The sequence below is a fragment of the Leptodactylus fuscus genome, chromosome 1 (assembly GCF_031893055.1).
Source record: "Leptodactylus fuscus isolate aLepFus1 chromosome 1, aLepFus1.hap2, whole genome shotgun sequence".
Taxonomy (NCBI): Eukaryota; Metazoa; Chordata; class Amphibia; order Anura; family Leptodactylidae; genus Leptodactylus; species Leptodactylus fuscus.
In genome coordinates this window covers 22,594,508-22,603,583 of record NC_134265.1, presented here as the reverse complement: position 1 = coordinate 22,603,583, position 9,076 = coordinate 22,594,508, and positions in this window count along the sequence as shown.

The following is a 9,076-nucleotide window of genomic DNA, read 5'->3' as shown; positions in this document are numbered from 1 at the left end:
CTCCTATGTACAAGAATATAACTACTATAATACTGCTGCTATGTACAAGACTATAACTACTATAATACTACTCCTATGTACAAGAATATAACTACTATAATACTGCTCCTATGTACAAGAATATAACAACTATAATACTGCTCCTATGTACAAGAATATAACTACTATAATACTGCTCCTATATACAAGAATATAACTACTATACTACTGCTCCTATGTACAAGAATATAACTACTATAATACTACCCCTATGTACAAGTATATAACTGCTATAATACTGCTCCTATGTACAAGAATATAACTACTATACTACTGCTCCTATGTACAAGAATATAACTACTATAATACTACTCCTATGTACAAGAATATAACAACTATAATACTGCTCCTATGTACAAGAATATAACTACTGTAATACTGCTCCTATATACAAGAATATAACTACTATAATACTGCTGCTATGTACAAGAATATAACTACTATAATACTACTCCTATGTACAAGAATATAACTACTATAATACTACTCCTATGTACAAGAATATAACTACTATAATACTGCTCCTATGTACAAGAATATAACTACTATAATACCGCTCCTATGTACAAGAATATAACTACTATAATACTGCTGCTATGTACAAGACTATAACTACTATAATACCACTCCTATGTACAAGAATATAACTACTATAATACTGCTCCTATGTACAAGAATATAACTACTATAATACTGCTCCTATGTACAAGAATATAACTACTATAATACTACCTCCTATGTACAAGAATATAACTACTATAATACTGCCCCCTATGTACAAGAACAGAACTACTATAATACTGCCTCCTATGTGCAAGAATATAACTACTATAATACTGCCCCATATGTACAAGAATATAACTACTATAATACTACTATGTACAAGAATATAACTACTATAATACTACTATGTACAAGAATATAACTACTATAATACTGCCCCCTATGTACAAGAATATAACTACTATAATACTACTATGTACAAGAATATAACTACTATAATACTACTATGTACAAGAATATAACTACTATAATACTGCCCCCTATGTACAACAATATAACTACTATAATACTTCTCCTATGTACAAGAATATAACTACTATAATACTACCTCCTATGTACAAGAATATAACTACTATAATACTACTCCTATGTACAAGAATATAACTACTATAATACTACTCCTATGTACAAGAATATAACTACTATAATACTGCCCCCTATGTACAAGAATATAACTACTATAATACTGCCCCATATGTACAAGAATATAACTACTATAATACTACTATGTACAAGAATATAACTACTATAATACTACTATGTACAAGAATATAACTACTATAATACTGCCCCCTATGTACAACAATATAACTACTATAATACTTCTCCTATGTACAAGAATATAACTACTATAATACTACCTCCTATGTACAAGAATATAACTACTATAATACTACTCCTATGTACAAGAATATAACTACTATAATACTACTCCTATGTACAAGAATATAACTACTATAATACTGCCCCCTATGTACAAGAATATAACTACTATAATACTACTCCTATGTACAAGAATATAACTACTATATTACTACTCCTATGTACAAGAATATAACTACTATAATATTACTCCTATGTACAAGAATATAACTACTATATTACTACTCCTATGTACAAGAATATAACTACTATAATATTACTCCTATGTACAAGAATATAACTACTATAATACTACCTCCTATGTACAAGAATATAACTACTATAATACTACTCCTATGTACAAGAATATAACTACTATAATACTACCTCCTATGTACAAGAATATAACTACTATAATACTACTCCTATGTACAAGAATATAACTACTATAATACTACTCCTATGTACAAGAATATAACTACTATAATACTGCCCCCTATGTACAAGAATATAACTACTATAATACTACTCTGTACAAGAATATAACTACTAGAGATGAGCGAACACTAAAATGTTCGAGGTTCGAAATTCGATTCGAACAGCCGCTCAATGTTCGTGTGTTCGAACGGGTTTCGAACCCCATTATAGTCTATGGGGAACAGATACTCGTTAAGGGGGAAACCCAAATCCGTGTCTGGAGGGTCACCAAGTCCACTATGACACCCCAGGAAATGATGCCAACACCTCTGGAATGACACTGGGACAGCAGGGGAAGCATGTCTGGGGGCATCTAACACACCAAAGACCCTCTATTACCCCAACATCACAGCCTAACAACTACACACTTTACACACTCAATACCACCTCTCTGACAGTAGGAAAACACCTTGAAACATGTGTATTTGGCACTTGCAGTGAGGAGAGCTTGTCACCAGCAGTGAATTTGGCCCTTGTAGTAAGTTGAGGTTGGCACCAACATTTGTTTTGAAAATCAGGGTGGATTGAGCCTCTAACCAGCAGAGTTTGGGCAAATTCATGGTGGAGGGAGCCTCTAAAAACCCCAGTTTGGACCAATTCATGGTGGAGGGAGACTCTAAAAACCCCAGTTTGGACCAATTCATGGTGGAGGGAGCCTCTAAAAACCCCAGTTTGGACCAATTCATGGTGGAGGGAGCCTCTAACCAGCCCAGTTTGGGCAAATTCATGGTGGAGGGAGCCTCTAACCAGCCCAGTTTGGACCAATTAATGGTGGAGGGAGCCTCTAACCAGCCCAGTTTGGACCAATTAATGGTGGAGGGAGCCTCTAACCACCCCAGTTTGGACCAATTCATGGTGGAGGGAGCCTCTAACCAGCCCAGTTTGGACCAATTCATGGTGGAGGGAGCCTCTAAAAAACCCAGTTTGGACCAATTCATGGTGGAGGGAGCCTCTAAACAGCCCAGTTTGGGCAAATTCATGGTGGAGGGAGCCTCTAACCACCCCAGTTTGGACCAATTCATGGTGGAGGGAGCCTCTAAACAGCCAAGTTTGGACCAATTCATGGTGAAGGGAGCCTCTAAAAACCCGTTTGGACCAATTCATGGTGGAGGGAGCCTCTAAAAACCCCAGTTTGGACCAATTCATGGTGGAGGGAGCCTCTAACCAGCCCAGTTTGGACCAATTCATGGTGGAGGGAGCCTCTAAACAGCCCAGTTTGGGCAAATTCATGGTGGAGGGAGCCTCTAAAAAACCCAGTTTGGACCAATTCATGGTGGAGGGAGCCTCTAATTAGCCCAGTTTGGACCAATTAATTGTGGAGGGAGCCTCTAACCAGCCCAGTTTGGACCAATTAATGGTGGAGGGAGCCTCTAACCACCCCAGTTTGGACCAATTCATGGTGGAGGGAGCCTCTAAACAGCCAAGTTTGGACCAATTCATGGTGAAGGGAGCCTCTAAAAACCCGTTTGGACCAATTCATGGTGGAGGGAGCCTCTAAAAACCCCAGTTTGGACCAATTCATGGTGGAGGGAGCCTCTAACCAGCCCAGTTTGGGCAAATTCATGGTGGAGGGAGCCTCTAACCAGCCCAGTTTGGACCAATTAATGGTGGAGGGAGCCTCTAACCAGCCCAGTTTGGACCAATTAATGGTGGAGGGAGCCTCTAACCACCCCAGTTTGGACCAATTCATGGTGGAGGGAGCCTCTAACCAGCCCAGTTTGGACCAATTCATGGTGGAGGGAGCCTCTAAAAAACCCAGTTTGGACCAATTCATGGTGGAGGGAGCCTCTAAACAGCCCAGTTTGGGCAAATTCATGGTGGAGGGAGCCTCTAACCACCCCAGTTTGGACCAATTCATGGTGGAGGGAGCCTCTAAACAGCCAAGTTTGGACCAATTCATGGTGAAGGGAGCCTCTAAAAACCCGTTTGGACCAATTCATGGTGGAGGGAGCCTCTAACCAGCCCAGTTTGGGCAAATTCATGGTGGAGGGAGCCTCTAAACAGCCCAGTTTGGGCAAATTCATGGTGGAGGGAGCCTCTAACCAGCCCAGTTTGGACCAATTCATGGTGGAGGGAGCCTCTAACCAGCCCAGTTTGGGCAAATTCATGGTGGAGGGAGCCTCTAAACAGCCCAGTTTGGGCAAATTCATGGTGGAGGGAGCCTCTAACCAGCCCAGTTTGGACCAATTAATGGTGGAGGGAGCCTCTAAACAGCCAAGTTTTGGGAAATTCATGGTGGAGGGAGCCTCTAACCAGCCCAGTTTGGACCAATTAATGGTGGAGGGAGCCTCTAACCACCCCAGTTTGGACCAATTCATGGTGGAGGGAGCCTCTAAACAGCCAAGTTTGGACCAATTCATGGTGGAGGGAGCCTCTAAAAACCCCAGTTTGGACCAATTCATGGTGGAGGGAGCCTCTAACCAGCCCAGTTTGGGCAAATTCATGGTGGAGGGAGCCTCTAAACAGCCCAGTTTGGGCAAATTCATGGTGGAGGGAGCCTCTAACCAGCCCAGTTTGGACCAATTCATGGTGGAGGGAGCCTCTAACCAGCCCAGTTTGGGCAAATTCATGGTGGAGGGAGCCTCTAAACAGCCCAGTTTGGGCAAATTCATGGTGGAGGGAGCCTCTAACCAGCCCAGTTTGGACCAATTAATGGTGGAGGGAGCCTCTAAACAGCCAAGTTTTGGGAAATTCATGGTGGAGGGAGCCTCTAACCAGCCCAGTTTGGACCAATTAATGGTGGAGGGAGCCTCTAACCACCCCAGTTTGGACCAATTCATGGTGGAGGGAGCCTCTAAACAGCCAAGTTTGGACCAATTCATGGTGGAGGGAGCCTCTAAAAACCCCAGTTTGGACCAATTCATGGTGGAGGGAGCCTCTAACCAGCCCAGTTTGGGCAAATTCATGGTGGAGGGAGCCTCTAAACAGCCCAGTTTGGGCAAATTCATGGTGGAGGGAGCCTCTAACCAGCCCAGTTTGGACCAATTAATGGTGGAGGGAGCCTCTAAACAGCCAAGTTTTGGGAAATTCATGGTGGAGGGAGCCTCTAACCAGCCCAGTTTGGACCAATTCATGGTGGAGGGAGCCTCTAACCAGCCCAGTTTGGACCAATTCATGGTGGAGGGAGCCTCTAAACAGCCCAGTTTGGGCAAATTCATGGTGGAGGGAGCCTCTAACCAGCCCAGTTTGGACCAATTAATGGTGGAGGGAGCCTCTAAACAGCCAAGTTTTGGGAAATTCATGGTGGAGGGAGCCTCTAACCAGCCCAGTTTGGACCAATTAATGGTGGAGGGAGCCTCTAACCAGCCCAGTTTGGACCAATTAATGGTGGAGGGAGCCTCTAAACAGCCAAGTTTTGGGAAATTCATGGTGGAGGGAGCCTCTAACCAGCCCAGTTTGGACCAATTCATGGTGGAGGGAGCCTCTAAACAGCCCAGTTTGGGCAAATTCATGGTGGAGGGAGCCTCTAAAAAACCCAGTTTGGACCAATTCATGGTGGAGGGAGCCTCTAATTAGCCCAGTTTGGACCAATTAATTGTGGAGGGAGCCTCTAACCAGCCCAGTTTGGACCAATTAATGGTGGAGGGAGCCTCTAACCACCCCAGTTTGGACCAATTCATGGTGGAGGGAGCCTCTAAACAGCCAAGTTTGGACCAATTCATGGTGGAGGGAGCCTCTAAAAACCCCAGTTTGGACCAATTCATGGTGGAGGGAGCCTCTAACCAGCCCAGTTTGGGCAAATTCATGGTGGAGGGAGCCTCTAAACAGCCCAGTTTGGGCAAATTCATGGTGGAGGGATCCTCTAACCAGCCCAGTTTGGACCAATTAATGGTGGAGGGAGCCTCTAAACAGCCAAGTTTTGGGAAATTCATGGTGGAGGGAGCCTCTAACCAGCCCAGTTTGGACCAATTCATGGTGGAGGGAGCCTCTAACCAGCCCAGTTTGGACCAATTCATGGTGGAGGGAGCCTCTAACCAGCCCAGTTTGGACCAATTCATGGTGGAGGGAGCCTCTAACCAGCCCAGTTTGGGCCAATTCATGGTGGAGGGAGCCTCTAAAAAACCCAGTTTGGACCAATTCATGGTGGAGGGAGCCTCTAAACAGCCCAGTTTGGGCAAATTCATGGTGGAGGGAGCCTCTAACCACCCCAGTTTGGACCAATTCATGGTGGAGGGAGCCTCTAAACAGCCAAGTTTGGACCAATTCATGGTGAAGGGAGCCTCTAAAAACCCGTTTGGACCAATTCATGGTGGAGGGAGCCTCTAACCAGCCCAGTTTGGGCAAATTCATGGTGGAGGGAGCCTCTAAACAGCCCAGTTTGGGCAAATTCATGGTGGAGGGAGCCTCTAACCAGCCCAGTTTGGACCAATTCATGGTGGAGGGAGCCTCTAACCAGCCCAGTTTGGACCAATTCATGGTGGAGGGAGCCTCTAACCAGCCCAGTTTGGACCAATTCATGGTGGAGGGAGCCTCTAAAAAACCCAGTTTGGACCAATTCATGGTGGAGGGAGCCTCTAAACAGCCCAGTTTGGGCAAATTCATGGTGGAAGGAGCCTCTAACCAGCAGAGTTGTGGGAAAGCAGGGTGGAGGGAGCCTCTAACCAGCAGAGTTGGTGGAAATCAGGGTGGAGGGAGCCTCTAACCAGCAGAGTTGGGGGAAATCATGTTGGAGGGAGCCTAGTATTAGCAGAATTGTGCAACGCTTATGGTGGATGAGTATGAGGATGCGGAGGAATTGGAGAGGTTGAGTACAGACATGGAGTTTCATGTTGGGGTGCTTTACACAGGTGGGCACAAAAATGAAGGCTCTATCCAGTGGTGGTTCATTTTTATCAAAGTGAGCCGGTCGGCACTCTCAGCTGACAGACGGGTGCGCTTGTCAGTGATGATGCCACCGGCTGCACTGAACACCCTCTCAGATAGGACGCTGGCGGCAGGACAGGACAGCACCTCCAAGGCATATAGGGCAAGTTCAAGCCACAGGTCCAACTTCGACACCCAATACGTGTAGGGCGCAGAGGGGTCGGAGAGGACAGGGCTGTGGTCGGAAAGGTATTCCCGCAACATGCGCCTATACTTCTCACGCCTGGTGACACTAGGACCCTCCGTGGCGGCACTTTGGCGAGGGGGTGCCATCAAGGTGTCCCAGACCTTAGACAGTGTGCCCCTCGTTTGTGTGGACCGGTGAGAACTTGGTTGCCTACTGGAGGAACTGCCCTCCCTGCCGCCAACGTCACATGCTGGAAACATCTCCATCATATTCTGCACCAATTGCCTGTGGCAAGCATTGATGCGATTGGCCCTCCCCTCTACCGGAATAAAAGACGAGATGTTGTTTTTATACCGGGGGTCAAGGATAGCAAAGATCCAGTACTGGTTGTCCTCCATGATTTTGACAATACGCTTGTCGGTTGTAAAGCACCCCAACATGAACTCAGCCATGTCTGCCACAGTGTTAGTTGGCATGACTCCTCTGGCCCCACCGGAAAGTTCAATCTCCATTTCCTCCTCATCCTCCATGTCTACCCATCCGCGCTGCAACAATGGGACGATTCGAAGTTGCCCGGAAGCCTCCTGTATCACCATCACATCATCGGACAACTCTTCTTCCTCCTCCTCCTCCTCCTCCTCCTCCATTAAACGCAGTGAAGCGGACAGATGTGTGGACCTACTCTCCAGCTGTGACGGATCGGATGCTATCCCTAACTCCTCTGTGTGATCTGAGTTATCCCTGATGTCAATCAGGGATTCTCTCAGAACACACAAGAGCGGGATTGTAAGGCTCACCATTGCATCCTCAGAGCTCACCCTCCTTGTGGACTCCTCAAAGACCCGTAGGATGTCACAAAGGTCTCTCATCCATGGCCACTCATGGATGTGAAACTGAGGCAGCTGACTTTGTGGCACCCTAGGGTTTTGTAGCTGGTATTCCATCAAAGGTCTCTGCTGCTCAACCACTCTATTCAACATCTGAAACGTTGAGTTCCAGCGTGTGGGGACGTCGCACAAAAGCCGGTGTTGTGGCACATGCAGGCGTTGCTGGAGAGATTTTAAGCTAGCAGCGGCTACTGTCGACTTGCGAAAGTGGGCGCACATGCGCCGCACTTTCACCAGTAGCTCTGGAACATTGGGGTAGCTCTTTAGGAAACGTTGCACCACTAGGTTGAAGACGTGGGCCAGGCATGGAACATGTTGGAGTCCGGCAAGCTCCAGAGCTGCTACCAGGTTCCGGCCGTTATCACAAACGACCATGCCTGGGCCCAGGTGCAGCGGCTCAAACCATATTGCCGTCTCATCGAGGAGGGCATCCCTCACCTCGGAGGCAGTGTGCTGTCTGTCCCCCAAGCTGATCAGCTTCAGCACAGCCTGCTGACGTCTACCAACGCCAGTGCTGCAACGTTTCCAACTCGTAGCTGGGGTCAATCTAACAGCGGAGGAGGAGGCGGTGGCGGAGGAGGAGGCGGTGGCGGAGGAGGAGGCGGTAGAGGAGGAGGAGGAGGGGGGTGTTCTTCTCGTGTCCCTGCCAGGAATGTTAGGCGGGGAGACGAGGTACACCGGGCCAGTTTGGGAAGCAGTCCCAGCCTCAACTACATTCACCCAGTGTGCCGTCAGTGAAATGTAGCGTCCCTGTCCGCATGCACTTGTCCACGCGTCGGTGGTCAAGTGGACCTTTGTGCAAAGCGCGGAACTAAGGGCCCGTCTGATGTTGAGTGACACGTGCTGGTGCAAGGCGGGGACGGCACACCGGGAGAAGTAGTGACGGCTAGGGACGGCATAGCGAGGTGCCGCAGTTGCCATCAGGTCCAGGAAGGCGGGAGTTTCAACAAGCCGGAACGCCAACATCTCCTGGGCCAGCAGTTTAGCGATGTTGGCGTTCAAGGCTTGCGCGTGTGGGTGGTTAGCAGTGTATTTCTGCCGCCGCTCCAATGTCTGAGAGATGGTGGGTTGTTGTAAAGAAACGCCTGATGGTGCCTTTGATGGTGCAGGAGAAGGAGATAAGACAGGACCAGGGGAGGATGAGGTAGAAGTCAACAAAGTGGCGGAGGCAGATGAAGTGGTGTCCTGGCTCGTCCTCTGGAGTGCATCGCCAGCACAGTCAGCAGTGGCAGTGGCAGAGGCAGAGGCAGAGGCAGTG